Here is an 18,291-nt window from a genome sequence, read left to right as displayed (position 1 = left end):
ATTCATGTTACATGAATCTTCTAGCCATATCTTGGCCCAAATCTTCCCTCAATAATAAAATAAGGGAAAATGTGGGGAATACAATGTTGACACTTCTTGGAAGTTTGTGGCTCAAATTTTCATTTTCTTATTTTTTTATGTTTGACTTTTCATTTCTCCCCTTTTTAGTTACCTCCTCTTTCTTAGGCATAACTCAAAATTATCATATCTCTTTCCCTACTTCTTCTTTCCTGACGAAATCTTACAACCTCATTGTTGTTTGCCCTATTTGTAACCCTGTGAAATTTCATTTCCTCTACACAAACACTGAGTGTGTTTCACACGTTTTATGAGAGCAAAGCTTGTTCTACCAAAGCCCTAAGATTTTCTTCAAAAAACTTTACAGGTATATCATTTTCTTCCATGGATGTTCTATGGTAAAGTTTTATCTCGTTTGGAAAAAACCTGTGCAAGTTATGTGCATTCTCTGACATGTAATTTCTCTTGTTTTGGTACTCTAGGAATCTCTTATAGTCAAGAACAATGATCTTTTGAGCACTCAACATCTTACTGTTTCTTTGTAAACAAAGTTACAGGTATGCCGTCTTGTTTTTTTTGCTATTCCATAGTTAAATTTAATCTCGTTTTGACAAAATATATACAAGCTATATGCATACTGAGGAGCTTTCCGTTTTTTTAAATTCCAATATTCTTCGAGGGTGGATAACCATGATTTTTTAAAAACTCAACTTCTTCAACATCTTTGGGCTTCTTTGCAAAGAGAGCCACATGTATATGGCAACTTTTTTCTCTTACTCCATGGTTAAGTTCCAACTCATTTGGATAAAGCCTATGTAAGTTATATTTATGCTTTGACTTGATATGTCTTTTGTTTTGGTACTCTAGGAATTTGACAGTGAAGGAACAACGGTCTTGTTATAAGTCAACTTATTGTTCAATATCTCTAGGCTTCTTTGTGAAAAGAATTACATGTAAAATGTTTTTTTTTTAAATTACTCCATTTAAATTTCATTTCATTTGGAGAGAACATTTGCAAATTATACACATGCAAATTATAGATGTCTTCACAGAGGAAAAACATCAGTAACATACTTGCAGTGGAGGTCTTCAATAGGAAAGATAGTGGTGGTAATTGGATTTGTGATAAGTACTATAAGTTGGATTGGATTTTGATGCACCCAAGTACTTGAGGGAGTTTCAAGGTCAGGCGTAAGGATGTTACAAACCCTAGAAAAATTTGAAAATGTAGAATTTTAGAGTTTAGAAAAGTGTTTAATGGAACAACTATAGTAACAGAAGTGTTGATCCAACATGTTTATATGCACAAATAAATCTCTATAAATGACGAGAACTACATTGCAAACTATAAACAAAATAGTAATTTATCATTGTTTATTCTTTTTTATCAGCATTGTTTTTAAAAATCTTTGGAGTGCTCTAATTCAATCTTGTTTTACTGATAGCTCTATATCCATCAACTTTGCATGAATGGCAGAATGTGGAATATTTGAGCGGCAAGATACATGTTTGGCATGAAGACATAGGTTCTTTGATCTATGATAATAACTGTTCAAGTCAACTTGCAACTCAAAATATCTTTTTTTATAATTCATTGTATGTAGTAGAAAGCCAGACATTGTAACATGTCCCATTGGCGCCACTATCTAGTGGTGAATGGTTGATTGGTAGCTTGGAGTTGTCAAGAGCATGTAAGTCCAAGATAAAATCTGACATTAATAGTGCTATGAAACCCACCACATGCTCCAAAGATGTGCATCTTAGTTGATTTATTCCATTCTCATTGTTTGCACATTTGTTTGGTTCATGTGACGTTCTGAAGAAAACAAAGATTACTTATGAATGCAAGTGTCCATCCGAGGAATGGATGAGTCAGCTATTGGGTGAGTCTTGGCAAGTAAAAAGAAAACATTTCGATGAGATGATTGAGTGAAGGGTCAAACAGTCTGATCTCACATTCATGTAAACCTTTTTTACTACTTTGAATGCCTTTATTTAATTAACACAGGTCTTGCTTAGATGAATTTACTTCCATCAACGCTTGTAATGCTGGCGTGGTGGTGGAGCAAGGGGAGGTGGCTTGTGCATAGGATTTCTAAAGGGGTTTCTCTGGGCCGCTTGCATGGTGGGTGCCATGTTTTCTAGAAGAGAAAATTCAAAACTCAAAACTCAAAAGTGAAATGTGTAAAATGAGGTGAACTTTAAACTTATAGCAAAACTTTTAAAAACCCCTTAAACTTGAATTAATGTATCCATGCTTTGAAAAAATATGACCAGTGATAAGATTGACATGAAATATTACATGTGGAATCCTCTAGGATACATCAACTACCCAAAATTTTTTTGGCCTCATCGAAAGTCTCTAAGAGGACACCTGTTCAAAGGCTGGCGTCTTTTTTATGATACTCGGCATGTGGGTGAAGTTTCACTAGATTTTGATTTATAAAATTAACAGTTCAATCATTTTTTGAAAATGCATTAAGTGGATTATACTTAACTTAGAAAAACTCACCACTACACCGAGTGTGCGCAAATTCATATTAAATGTGTTGTTAACCAAACTACGTGAAATATTGAAAACTTAAAAACTCACAAAAAATAAGTCATGGATCAAATGGAATATTGCATATCAGATATAGTGTTGCCAAATAGCTAAATATAGTAAAGATATAGTGCATAGGCCCATGTACAATTGATCACTGATGTGTGTATGATTGCGCATTGAATTTGTCCTCAACAAGGCTACTTTCAAAATTAGAAACTTGGAAATACGCACAATGCAAATCATGTAAAAATAGAATATCAAATATCACATTTGGCATTACGAAACCATGAAACACATGGTAGATAGTGCATTGCACCAAGTATAACTAGAGCTAGGCAAAATTTAGCTCCATTTTGTAGGCCATTGCTATCAAATACTTGAAGGTCTATTGGAAAGATAAACCAAAACTAAGCTCCTTACAATCTACAACCAAACTTGAGCTAAAAAAAATAGATCCAATTACAAGGTAGCTCCTCAAAGCATATTGTTGACAGTAAGATTAAATGCATCCTTGTTGCTGTGGATCCTACGAACAAGAACCATATCTATGGGCTTAATAGTGATAGGGTGGGCATGAATGGCTAAAAGTTGACAATCACCCATTACATCAATCAAGTAAAATTTAGCTACTTCTTGGAGAGTAAGCAAGGCTTGGATTTGACCATGGCCCCACATTCCTTGCCCGGTTCCTTTAAAAGAACTTGTGATGATGCCCGAACTATAGATCTTATAGTATTTCTTGCACCAACCTAGAATCATTAGCACTATTCTTGAATTTCCTTATCTAACATAGCGCAGCTATGCCTAGTTTCCATTCTTTGCTTCTTACGTGTTGGAGGATGTGTATTACTAGCTGGAGCAGTAGTGGGAGGTGGAGCAAGTGGAGCATGTGGACCACCATTTCTGGACAATGGTGAAACATAATTATTGACCACACTAGGGCCACCATTGTTGGACACAATAGTGCCACCATTATTAGCTGCAGTAGGGCCAATGTTGTTGGCCATCAAGGGACCTTTGTCACTCACAGTACGCTCACTAGATTCAAAAGAGTGTTAAGCTCTTGCACTTGCAGGTGCCTTCTTGATAGGAATCTTGAACCATGCCATGGTTGTCATGATGAAGGATAGAAAGGTGGAGGGTAGAGTGAAGAGTAATGGGAAAAACTGAAAGGAGAGACTTGAATTAAGTATGAAACTTTTAAACTTGCTATGGTGTAAATGAACTTTAAAAATTTCATTTCATTTCATTTCTCCACCCCATCCTTGCCTCTCTTTGTCTCCTACCACCCCCCTCATGCCTCTCTTTGTCTAGGCTAGTGAATGTTCCAAGGTTTGGAATTTTCATATCTTTGTCTTAGGATTTTGAAATCCACTTTTCATAATTAAAAAACATAGTTCGAAATCAATTTTGAAAAACATACTTACAAATATTCAAAATTTTAAATACAAATTGCAAGACATCTCATGTTAAAGATAAGAGTATTGATGTGTCATATCCTGGGTACGTATGCTCTCTCATGGACTCTAAATGCATCAATGTATAATATTTATCTAGGTCTCCATTTCTTGCGATCTCTCTCTTGGGTTGCCAACCATTCTGTGTCATGTTGTGTAGTTGTGTTGTTTTCATATCTTGCTAATATAAATTCTACTTGAGAGGTTTTGGACTTCTTTTCTTTTTCCTCGTATCGTATCTCTAATCTCCTATACCACCATTGTAATATTTGCCTCATAGAATTGGAATCATTGATGCCACCTCCATGATTAGTTGCCTTTTGAAAAGCATAGTGAGCTTGCCAATGAGATCGTTTCATGGCTTGAGTTGACCATACCGCCAAACTTCCTTGATCTGCAAAGTATGGACCATGTGCTTCAAGTATCTGCTGCACAAGAAGAGAGATTAGAAACACAAACTAATTCAAAATGATGATTTTTTTTGTAATGGTGACAATACTAACCATGTAGTGTGTTATACTATTTGTAGTCCATGCATCCACCATAGACTTATGACATCTAGCAACTATCTCTTTAAATGTATTGGCATCACCATCCCTAAACCTCAAATTTTGTAAGAGAGTTTCTAATCTATCTAGGTGTATACACACTTCTCCCTTTGCAATCCTCATTTGTTCCCCATTGCTCCAATCTGAAACAGTAAGGTGAAACTTTTTCCATGCTTCATACTTATTTGGTTGTTTTACAAGTATATTGCCTTCCTCATCTCAAGGTGGAGACATAAACTTCCTAGCCTTGGGTTCTCCAAAGCATGGTTTACAAGAGATATCTTCACTCTTTTTTGATTTTTTCTTGTCCTTTTTTATTTCTACTTGGCCCCCGTGCAATCCAACTTCAGAGAGGGGACTTGATCTACCTTCTTGCATGTAGCATCAGCTTCTAACATAGGTTGCATCTTGTATGCAAAGCATATATATTTATATACTAGCTTCTCAATTATTCTAAAGAAAAATGCAATGTGCAAAAGTGAATCCTTGTTAGTGGTATTTCCAAAATAGGGTGCCAGTTTGGATCCACTGGAACTAGCATTCCATTTCTCATGACTTTTTTATCACATGTTGGAGCACCTTGTTGTCCTACCTTGGCAATCCATTCTTTCTTTCCATCTTTCCCTTTCCTCCTAGTTTGCATGCAGTGTATGCATGGAAATTTTACATTCGCTGCATTTGATAAACCAAACATACACTTCAATGTTTTTAAATTACCTACAAGATGCCATTCAACTTGATAGTCCCTAAACCCCTATATCTGTAAAATTGCTCCATTATTTTGCTATTGAATAACATTGGGTTAAAAAAACTTTAAGTACTACATGGTCCTCCTTCGGTACTTCAAATGCTGCAAGCCACCATATTTCATTCTTTGACTATATACTAAAGTATAAAGAATGGTTTTCGTCGATGTTGGGATCCAATGCTCGATTCATAAGTGTTATACTCACACCTTTAAGTTTTTACCCTTTAATAAACTCACTGTCATCAAGTTTGAGCACAAAATTAAGCTTGCCTCTATATCCTTCCATAGCCATATTGTAGAACGTGACCATAGTAATCTGAACCCTACATATATCCAATACAAAGTTGTTGGATGCATTCAATACAAATGCAACTTCTTTGGAACCATACTTCAATATGTGTGTATTTTTCAGATACGTTGGCTCACCAATTAGTTCTAAAACTTTCTCATTTATTTTTTTTCGAGCCTTCTTTACGTGAAATGGTTTTGGTAGAGGCATTACTCGCTTAGTTTTTAAGACTTGCTTAAATCCTGTATCCAATTGTTGATAGAGCATACTATATTCTCTGAATTCATTCCTACCTTGTCATATAATCCCTGAGCATCTATAGCAGTAAACAAGTTTTTCACATCCCTAAGATGTTCACTTGCGACACCATCTATAATGTCCCTAAATTTACAATTTTCCAATGCATTTTTGACCGTATCCTTGCTTAGGACTTTGGCAATAGTATCATTCTCGACATGAGGGGAACATATTTCTCATTGTAGTAGATTGAGCATATATCCGTCTATGATATTGTCCCCTTCCTTTGGTTAATTGGTGAATTGGTTTAACTAATCGGATGCATCAACATGCTTCTTTGGTTTTTAAAGTGGGCCCAATCTCCAAAGTTTTTGTGAGCTTCCTTTTTATGTTTCGATTCTCCTTCTCCAAGTCCATAACTTTAGAGTGTAACTCCATATTTTGCATGTGTGTAGCTTGCATAGCATCTTCAATGATAGAGATTGCGTGTTGTAGGCTCTAGTTCTCCCTACTCTTCTTAGCCAATAATCTATCATTTTCCATCCAAGACTACATATTCCCTTGTAATCTTGTTTGCATATTTGTCAAGGCTTGATGAACCCGTGCTAATCCTTGTGTGACAAGTTTGCATGTGTATCCATACAATCCTTCATTGCCTTCACAAAAAAACTTTACAAATGATGTAAGTCCTTCAAATTGTGGTGGCCTTTGAGTGACTAGATCAGGTGGATAAATATACCCATCAACCCAAAGGTCCACGTTTTTCTCTCTGCATTTCTTTCTTGTTGCATCATCCCTTTCTATAGTTCTTTTGAGCATTGATGCATATTCATCCTCCAATTGAAAGTGAATATCTCTCTTTCTCTTGGTAAGTCCTGCACCTGCATCCTGTAAAGAAAAATACATGCCAATTTTAACTTGGATTAAGACTCAAATCACACAATTACACCCCTTTGATTTCCTATATCTATGTTCTTTTTTACCTAGTTGGATCTTGTCTCTTTCTCTTGATTTCAGTCTTATGATAGACCCTAATCAACCCTTGATCTACCTGTAACATTTGCTTTTAATCTACCTCTAATCAGCATCCAATCTTATCTTTTGTTCTATCCAAAATATTCATACACACACACACACACACACACACACACACACACACACACTCTCTCTCTCTCTCTCTCTCTCTCTCTCTCTCTGTCTCTCTCCCTCAAGAAGAATTGATTAAAGATATTTAAACACATTTATATAGAAGTATGGCTAGTGGAGAACAATAACATCATCTTATCTTCTACGCTTATTAACTCTCTATCACTCTATCACTTATTTTCTTAGTTCATCTCACAAAATCCTCTCTTTTCCCCCCTTCTCCCTCTTTTCCTCTACATGATAGGGAATGGTAGTAGATTTGGTAGTATTCAAGTTTCTTGACAACAAGAGATGGATGGACAGATGATGGATTGGAGAGGATCAAAAGAAATTCACATATATATATATATTTAATAATGACTTTTTTTGGAAGCATCCAATGTTCCTTGGGTCTTATTCACTAAAGAGCAATTTATGGTGAAGTAAATTATTAGGTCTATCCGCATGCCAATGGTTATGATGACTAGCTAACAAGACTAAAATCCCATGATGTTTCATGTCCCCATTTTCTAAAGATGACTAGCTAACAAGACTAAAATCCCATGATTGGCAAAGGATATGCCAGGTTTGTCCTAGCCTTGATAGTACTTGACTTGAGTAAGTACTAATTTTCATTAATATATCTAATGCATTAAATTTCTAGTAGTTCATACTACTAATCACAATCGCAGATTCTCTCATTCCAAAGATACATTTGCCGATTTATAAGTTGTCAAACTTAATGCAATGGATGTTGTAGAAGGAGATAAGAGCATCCTCCATTGAGTTTATAAGGCAAGGAGCAGTGGAGATAGTGTATCTCTTTGAGAAGTACTTATCCATAGCATGCTCAAGATATAGACTCACGTCTTGGAACATCTTGTGGATGAAGTGGAGATTGCAAAATTAGTTCATACCCAATGGATGTTCTTCTTGGAGCACTTTATGAAAACCATGAAAGGATTTGTGCAATAATGGGCTTGTCGAGAGGGTAGCATGGCTAGTATTAGAGGCATTAGTATATATTTTAGAGTGGCTACCAATGGTAGATTTAGAAAACAAGATTCTCTAGACGTTGAAGGATGAGGACAAACTAACATGAGATTTGGTAGTTGAAAATGGGATAAAGAAGAGAATGGATAAAACCATAGAGGAGAACATTGATTTTGTATGTTGCACCATGCATCCATATAGAAGTGGTTGGGTGGGTAGTACGAGAATCCTAAAAGGGAATGAGAGATTGTGTGATTAGAATTTTGATGTAGTACAAGTAACTAACTTGTTTGATATCGTGAGGGCATGGAGGATTTTTTATGGTTCATGCCTATGAGGCGGTTCCATGATGCCGTGACAATAGTCTCACAACAAGGGGAGGGAGAGGCTGCGAAGTATCGACGTGAGGAGGCAGAGTCCTTAAGAAGAATAGAGACTGATGACGATGATAGCAGCCCTCTTCAAATGCCCCATCAAGTTTTGGAGGAAGAGATTTTGGACAACATGGTGTATGGTTTATTTTTCCATGAGGTTCGGGGGGAGGGCGCCACTAGAGAGACAAATGATCCGCTACACATAGCGTCGAAAACTCTATTGTACGAAGGTTGCACATACTCCATTCTATGTGCATCTCTCGAGATACTGAACTTACAAACCATTTATGGATGGAGTAATGCTAGCTTGAATGCATTATTGAAGTATATATCATTTGATATTAATTCATAAATGCTTCTAGACAATATTCGTTGTTTGTTAACTCTGTTTGCACAATATATAAAGGTTATTTTCACAAATGCTTCCAAATGGAAATAAATTACCAACTAGAAGGGAGCAAGCAAGGCATTTCTTGACATCTCTTGGAGATCTTGATTACGTTAAAATCCATGCATGTGTCAATAATTATATCTTATTTCGTGGGGATCATGCATTCGTACGACAGTGTCCTGTTTGTGGTGAACCAAGATACAACCAGGAGATGAAATCAATGGATGTGCCTCGTAAGGTTTTGCGACATTTTTCTATTATTCCACGTATTCCACTTATTTTTAAGTGTGAATATATTGTGAGACTCATGTCATGGCATGCTAGTCACCATTCAAGTAATGGAAAGTGGAGAATTCCTTCAGACACACCAGCTTGGCAACACGTAGACAATTTGTGGCCTACTTTCAAAGAAGAGCGTAGAAATTTGAGATTTGGTCTAGGATTAGATGGAATAAATCCATTTGGCATCAAAAGCACCTCATATAGTGTATGGCCAGTGGTATTGGTGAACTATAATATCCCTCCATCCATGGCAATAAAAAAAAAGACATGTAATGTTGCCCCTTTTGATTCTTGGAAAACACAAAGTAAAAAACATGGACATTTACTTAGAGCCTTTGATCGAGGAGCTAGAAATGCTATGGAGAGGTACTGAGGTACAAGATGTGAGTGCATCATTGTCCTCTAGAGATTTCACTTTAAAGGGCATGTTGTTGTGGACCATGCATGACTTTCCAGGCTATGGAGAGTGTTCAGGTAGTTGCATACTCTATTTAATTCGCCCACTGGTTTTTACAGGTTTAACTACATCAGGATATCATGCATGTCCAATTTGCGGTCCCTCTCTGGTTTCTTCTACACTGATCACACGCTTAAAGAAGGTTATCTATGACAATCATCATTGTTTTCTTCATATTGACCACCCCAAATATGCACCCCCTAATAATGGAAGAACTCCACAATCTCTGACCATTTAACATTGGAAGGACACTTGGACACACGCCAATGATCATCCTCCACTTAGCATGAGTCAATAACTAGTTTACTTCTTTTTTTTGTCTTTAAAGTACACTCCATTATGAGAACGAGAAATAATATATTGTTTGTGCCTTAGATTCTCTATATTTTTTCATCTTCCATATTGGACTGAACTCAAGATCAATCACCTGTTGGACCCCATGCATATATTCAAGAATGTTGCCTCTACATTATGGGATCACTTAATCGGGGCTCGTGATTCTGTCAATGTAAGGGAGGATTTACATAGCATTGGACGTATGAGATGAGCTTGGCCACGCATTGGACCCAAAGGAAAGATCGAGTTATCGCGTGCACCTTGGATGTTGTCGAAGACCGAAGAAAAGATGGTGAAGCAGCATATATGTAGCTTTCGAACTCCCACAAGATATATGAGATGCCTCAAGGGATCCTTCATAAAGAAAAATAAAAGAGGTGTGGACTAACTATCTAGTTTGAAGTCTCACGATTGGCACAAAATGATTTAGGCAGAGATTTTCATAACCATAAATATATTAATTAGTGGAGTAACTATGTAGAATAATTAACAATGTATGAATATTTACATACAATTCATCCTTCCTACTAGCATATCCCATTGTGTTTCGAAAGATGTGTGTGATATCATTTACAAGATGGGTGAGCTCGCGAGGTATGTATACTTTGTACTTATTTTTTAGTTTACATATTACGTACATCACATAATAAATCGGCTTGAATTTATGGACAAAACTAATCATCGTTCTCAATTGCATGTTGGTAGATTTGTGAGTTTGAAGGAAATCAATCCAAATACGTTGCAAGAGGCTCGAGTATTGTCCATTGAGGTGGTTTTTTTGGTGGAGAAAACTTTTCCTCGCTCCGTTTTGACTACTCAAGTACACTTACTCGTACATCTGATTGATGAGATTGCAATTTGTGGGGTAGTTCATGCAAGGTGGATGTTTTTTCTAGAGCGCTTTATGAAAACCCTAAAAGATTTTGTAAGGCAAAATGCATGGCCCGAGGGAAGCATGACTGAGGGTTGGTTAGTGCAATCATCCCTTGTAAAAATCTCTAAATATCTATACTTATAATTAAATTATCTTTAGTTATATATGATATAATAATTTCACATATTTCATCTTTAACTAAATCATTAATATGATCTCAACAATGTACCACTAGTGCACATTGTTCAATGCTATTTGGTGTGAAGGCAAACATTTTCGACCTCAACGTATAGATGATAAGAGAAATACCTAGGATTGTGGTATCCTTGCAAACTTCCAGGATAGCAATGGCACCATGGAAGGTTATTGTGGCTTGATCCAAGATATTTTGAAGCTTGACTTTAGGCAATTTTTTATATATGTACTAGATGTGAAGTGCTTTAAAGAAATAGTAACAACGGGTGAGCATTGCACAATTAGACGTCATCCAAGTGGTTTTGTAGTGATTGACTCTACAAAATTTCACCAAGGCAAGAATGACACATTCGTACTACCTCAACAATGCGAGCAGGTACATTAGAAGCTATTTATTTTCATATATATTACTTCTTGATACATTCTCAAAATACAATAAATATCTAAGTTGCTTACTTGTTATTTTTTAAATGCAAGTTGTGTATCACCCAATGGTAAACAATAACCGATGATGGCACGTCATCCCCATATCTAACCGTTCAAAACCAATAGATGGCAATGCTACCAACATGGAGATAGTTGATGACAATCCAACAATCAATGATGATGCACATGATGATGCCATGATCGATGATATACATGATGCAGTGCAAGATGATTCCCGCGAGGATATTCAAGGAAGCGCAGAAGAGGATAACAATATGGTTCTAGATGATAATGAAGAAATTGAGCATAGGAATACATCTGACAGTGGGATAGACTTATTTGTTTCATTGCCTATTGGTAACATAGACCTAGAGGTAGATAGTCTAGCAAGGGCCGATCTCATTGAAGATGAGATTGATCATTCATTGCAGTGTATATAATTAGCTTTGAATGATTGGATGTATATTTGTAATACTTAGAAAGAAGTAAAGTTGGTAGTGTATTCAAAAAAATACTAGTTGTTAAGATGTTTAGTCATATTTAGGGACTTTATGAGAAATGAAAAAAATGTGTGTTTATTTTCGCATATATTAGCACGTTTAAAAATGTGGGTATATAGACGCGTTCTATATAATAGCGTCAATAGACACGCTGATAAGAGCGCCCGCTATTTCGCATGTACAATGCGCGTCTATAGGGCCTTTCCTCGTAGTGATATGTGTCTAAGAATGCATCTAGGCAGAATAGAGATGAGAGATGACACATTGATTCAGGGGCTTTAAATAATATAACACCCCATGGAGAATGGTTTGATGAGATGGTTGCAGGTTCACATGGTTATGTGTGTACTGGAGATGACACCCAACATGACATTCAGCACACAGGAATTGTTCAATTGTTGATGCGTGCCTGATGGTAAGAAAAAGAGCCTGCATGATGTATTACATGTGCGTACAATAACTAGGAATCTTTTGTTAGTTAGAACAAAATCTGGAGGTGAGATTTAATAGAGATGGATGCTTTGTTGAAGAATATGGTAATGGCTCCAAATTGATTGCTAGAGTCTGAAGAGCTGGTAGAATGTTTACTCTTGATGCATCAATTCCATAATTGAAAGTAGCCATGTTTGCACATAATGATGGTGCTATACGGGATGTTGAGATATAGTATAAGTGGATCGGCCATGTAAATGTACAAAAGCTGAAATCTATGTAGTAGAAGGAGATTGTGCTTGGACTACCTAAGTTCAAGTATCATGACTTTGGACATGTATGTGATGCATGTCAGTTTGGAAAGCAAGCACGGTTTCCATTTATGAGACATGTACGGAATAGCTCATGACCCTTGCAATTGGTACATTCAGATGTATGGGTCTATCTCATAATGCTTCATTTGGTGGTGCTCATTACTATGTATCCTTCATTGATGATTTCAACAAGGTATACTTGGCTTTATATTCTTAAACATAAGGATGATGTGTTTGATGCATTCAAGGACTTCAAGAAGCATGCTGAAAATGAGTTGAGTTGCAAAATTTTATGTCTTACATCAGATGGAGGTGGGGAATATGTCTCTAATTACTTTGATAGGTACCTTGCTAAACATGGAATCATAAGATAGTTAACTCGTAGCTATACACTATAGCAAAATGGTGTAGCAAAAATGAAAAATAGGGTACTGATGGAATTGGCAAGAGCTATGTTGAATGAGAATAGTTTGCCAAATGGTTATTGGACTGGAGCAGTAGTGACTGCTTTCTATTGCTGAATAGAACCCCTACAGCAGGGATTCATGATGTAACTCCATATGAGAGGTTGTATGGTCATAATCCTAATATTTCACACTTGAATGTATTTGGCAGCATTGTATATGTGCATGTTCCTGATGAAAAGAGGAAGAAATTTGATCCTAAAGCTATCAAGAGTGTGTTCCTTGGTTATGCACAAGATGGCAAAGCTTACAAGTGTTATGTACCCTCTACACATGAGACATTAATTGGCAGAGATGTTGTTTTTTATGAGCTGGCATCATGGTATGGTAATCCTATTGCAGTGGCTATTGATGGATCATCCAACACTAGTAATGTTGAAAATACACATACAGTGAGTACATCTGTGAGTGGTCCTACTAGTGATGAGTCACCTACAATAAGTCCTTGGTTAGGATGCTTGCGGAGTTGTACTTCTACGTCCATTGACAGGAATATGTCAGTGAGGGGGAGATTGGATAAGGGAAATGAAAATATTCTTGAGGATGTGACAGGTCCACTTACAGCAGGTTATGAGTCATCTAACAGGGATAGTTTGGATAGTGAGTTCAGCATTCCATCTATTATGATGCCTGGAGCAAGGCAGAGTTGTTATGTATTGCCTCATGAGAGGCAAGCTTAGAGTGAGCCACAGTTACGGAGATCTGAGAGAGTCAAAAAACCAGTTGACAAGTTCACATACACTGGTAATTCAGCCCACCATTATGCATATATGGCTAAAGTTACAAAGAACCTACAAAGTTTGATGATGTAGTTATAGATGATATTTGGTGTGCTACCATGGATAAGGAGTATGCAGCCGTGGCTGAAAATGAGACAAGGGAAATAGTTGAGTTGCTGAAGGCAAAGTCCCCATTGGCTGCAAATAGGTGTACAAGGTTAAGTGCAAGTCAAATGGTTCATTAGAATGCTATAAGTCCAAGCTGGTTGCAAAAGGGTATGCACAACAATATGGCCTTGACTATGAGAAGACTTTCACTCTGCTGGCTAAAATGGCAACAATCAAAACTGTCATTTCTTTGGAAGCATGCAAAGGCTAGAAATTATGGCAAATGGACATCAAGAATGCTTTCTTGAATGGTGATTTGGTTGAGGAAGTATATATGGAGCAGCCTATAGGCTATGTTCACTCGGACTTTCCTACACATGTATGTAAGCTTAAAAAGGCTTTATATGGACTGAAATAGGCACCTAGAGCATGGAATGCTTGGGTCAGCAACTATTTATAGCAACATGGATTTAGAATGGGTGATGTAGATCATAGTTTGTTAAGAAAGAAGACAGATCATGGATATATGTTTCTAGTGGTTTATGTTGATGATCTTATCATCACTAGAGATGATGAAGAGGGGGCTGCTGAAATTGAATCATGTTTGTAGGCTAAATTTAGAGTCAAAGGTATATGGCACTTTCAAAAATATCCCTCTTTTCTTAGCTTTTTCCCTCTCCAATCTGCGTATTCCTTTTTTCAATTCAGAGACGGTCCTCTCCACTCTTTTAGTAATAATCTGTAGTGTCGTGATATCATCCTTCTTCCTTTTGTCTTCATATCCAAAAATTCTGAACCAATATTTAATTGGTTTACTTGCAACACAGAAGTGAACTCCTTGAGCTCGCTCTTCTGTTGACTGTGTGTGCCTTGTGGAAAGTTCACATTTAATTTTGTCTTCAACACCATAACTGACTTTAAAAGGTGACCAGATCTTTTTGTTGAGGATTAATTCCTTTCTCAAGCCATGAACCTCATCTGTCAAATCTCTTACCAAGGCATGTGGATATTGTTCTTCTTCAAAAATGCTTTGTCCCGCATATTACGTCGGCCTTGTTCACGTGTAACCTCTATCTTCATAACTTCAATGTTGAAGCTTCCTTTGATTCCACGATTTCCTGCACTTTTCTTGGAATTCATCATTGAATTTGACAGCATAATATTACTCTTTGGCATCAGTTTTTCATATTTTTCTGACACGCACACAACCTGCACACAAACTGAATCACACTCAAACACAAACACATAAGTGGAGTATGTACATTGAATGCGGGTACTGAAAATGACGGAAAGATAATGCATCAATCACACACATTGAAACACGCGCGAAAAGATAACACAGATGCACAACAAAAATGGAGGTGTTTACGGCTCGGATGCGCAGCAGCACGACATCCACCCCCTCTAAACCTCCGCGTCCTCCGGATGGGCCAACTATCCAGGATCATCCAAGTCCACAAATAGGTCAAGTCCATCATCTATTTCTAGTAGACCTGTTTCTCCATCAGCTTCATCATCTATGTTCTCTATCTCTTCTGCTTGTCTTTCTTCTACCTGTTCTTCTTCTGTCAATGCTTCAAGTGCATATCCTTCATCTTCTCTTCTCTTGAAAATCTTGACTCGTTTTCCAGCAATAGGCACCCTCAATACTGTTCCATCTAATTCAGCCAGCTCATAAGTACCATTGTCAAAAACCTGCCTTACTTCATACGGTCCAAACCATCTTTGAACCATTTTTCTCATGCTACTATGCTGATTTTCTAGACTACTGTCATAGACTAGAACCCAATCTCCTTCTTTTATGGCTCTAGGTCTCAAGCGATGCCTTAAATCAAACCTGTCCTTGTTTCTGAGATGGGTTGCCTTCAAACGATCAACTGCTAGCTGCACATCTTCTGTCCTTCTCTCTAGTTGACGAATCCGAAGGGCTAGAAGCTCTTCCCTTGATAAATTCTCATGCCACGGAAGAACACTCCAAGTGAGAGCACAAATTTCAGTAGGCATGACAGGTTTTTGCCCATACATCAACTCCGGAGGCATGTATCCAGTAGTCACACTATGTGTAGAGCGATCAGCCCACAATGCAAAAGGTAGTAATCTCGGCCAATCTCCAATCCGTCCTCTACAAGCTTTTGCTAATGCTTTAACTATTGGCGGATGTCCTCTTTCACTTTTACCATTTCCCTCTGGATTATAGGCAGTAGTAAGAGCCAATTTAATCCCAAGCCGTGAGAAGAATTCTCTAGCTTCATCTGCATCTAGCTCTCCACGATCAGCTGTAATCTTGCCTATACATCCATACCTGCAAAATATTTCTTCCAACAAGAATTTACATACTGTAGTGGTGGTCTTCATCCGCAACGGTCTACCTTCAACATAGTTTGTAAGATCCTCCCTAGCCAAGACAAGATATCTCATCTGCCAAAGTCCCACTGGCAAAGTAACAAAGTCTACCACCCACTTGTAATGCATACATAGTGGATAAGTCGGATGCAACTCATCACGATGTCGCACTAAAGAGTAAAGCTGGCAGTCCCTGCAAGTCTCCACAAAGTGAGAAACATCTTTATACATCCCTTTCCACCAGTATCTTTCTTTGATTTTCTCATAAGTAGCCCACACACCTCTATGTCCAGCCCATGAGCTCTCATGAAACTCTCGCATAATCTGTATCTGCATCGCTACATCACAAACTACTCTCAAGGGCAAGCCTCCTCTCTTTCTTGGATGCTTCCAAAGAAAACCATCTTTCAAGAAATACCCATAAGCCTTCCTTCTGATTTTCTTGAATTCATCATCTGTCCAATCAGCTCTTTGAGTCAATGAACTTAGATACTGTCCAATTTGCAGCCACTCATCAACATAAAGTTCTTCAATAAAGGCTTCAACAGTAGATATATGACAATCATGAACAAGGACAGAAGCAGCAAACTCTGTCTCATCATCTTCTGCAAGCATTGACTCCTCATCCTCATATCTCGCTCTAGATAGCATGTCAGCAACTGGATTATCTTTCCCTGCTATGTGTCGAAATTCTGGATTCAATGATTTGATATAGGCAATCCACCGAAGCATCGCTATATCTGGAGTCGAGCAACTAGTAATCATGCCAAGCAAAGGCAAACAATCTGTTTCCACAACAACTGAAGCTCCAATAAAATATCCTTTGTCACACTTCAGTGCAGTGACTACTCCCCACAACTCTCTTTTGATCTGCGGGTATCTCCTTTGTCGCTCATTAAGAACTTTAGCTCCAAAGCGGATAGCATACCTATTTCCATCAGCATCATCCTGTCCCACAGCCCAACCTATGCCAATAGGGCTAGTATCAACTGTCAACATGATCGGCCGTCTACACTGATAATCCGCCTTGCGTAGAGTAGGAGCTGATTGCAACAGCTTCTTGAGCTTACGCATGACTTTTGAATGCTTCTCATCCCAATGAAATTTCTGCCCCTTTCGAAGCAGCTGATAGAGAACATCTGCTATATGAGCAAACTGAGGAATCCAAATCATGTAAAATACACAAGCTCCCACAAATCTCCGCACCTCTGAAGTAGTCGAGCAATACTCTGCAATCGTGTTTATGGCATCCACCTTTACCGGAGAAGGCTTTCTGCCATAATATCCAACCATATGCCCAACTATGATGACTTCATTAACACCAAAGACAGATTTCAGCCGTGAAAGTGTCAAATTTACCTCCTCTTATCGTGTCAATATTTGCTCACAAGAAATCAAGTGGTCAGCTACAAACTGTCTACATCCACGCAAATCAAGACTTTCATTCTTTTCTTCTTTTGCACAACCCTTAATAGGCACATCATCTAGAAAAGGCATGGTATACTGCGGAATATAGTCTCGAAGAACTCTATGCATAGCATTCATCATATGAGCAACTGAGTTTGTAGCACCTTGAGGCAAGGTACACATCCTCACAAGACCAATAGGTGTCCGCATAGTAGTAATATCCCTGCTTTCCAAGGCAAGTTGAAACTGATCATAACCTGAATACAAGTCACCTAGAGAATAGATGGCTCGTCCTGCAAAAGCCTCAGCAAATTCATCCACAACTGGACCTGTTCCCACATTCCTGATTGTCACTTTGTTCACGGGCTGCATATCTTGAATAAATCTCAAAGTACCATTCTTCTTTGGTACAGTAAACCACCTGTTAGAATAGGGTGCAGAAGAGGGTTCCAAAATCCCCATTTTAATCTTCTCATTCAGCAACTCTATCAGCTTTGGCAAGTGTGCTTTAGGCACAGGTATAGGACGTATATTCCATGGTACATGAGGAACAGTGAAGATGACCATAGGTGCAACCAATTCGGGACTAATGCAGCCAATTTCATGTGGAAAGAAAGCAAATGCCTTACCATGACGTCCAAGCATCTCTCTAAAACATTCTTTTTCCACTGGAAGCAAAAAATCATCATTTCCAATCTTCAATTCTGCA

The sequence above is a fragment of the Lygodium microphyllum genome, chromosome 24 (genome assembly GCF_053477565.2).
Source record: "Lygodium microphyllum isolate KBCC chromosome 24, Lygodium_microphyllum_v1.1.10, whole genome shotgun sequence".
Taxonomy (NCBI): Eukaryota; Viridiplantae; Streptophyta; class Polypodiopsida; order Schizaeales; family Lygodiaceae; genus Lygodium; species Lygodium microphyllum.
Note: the sequence above shows the minus strand (reverse complement) of the source record.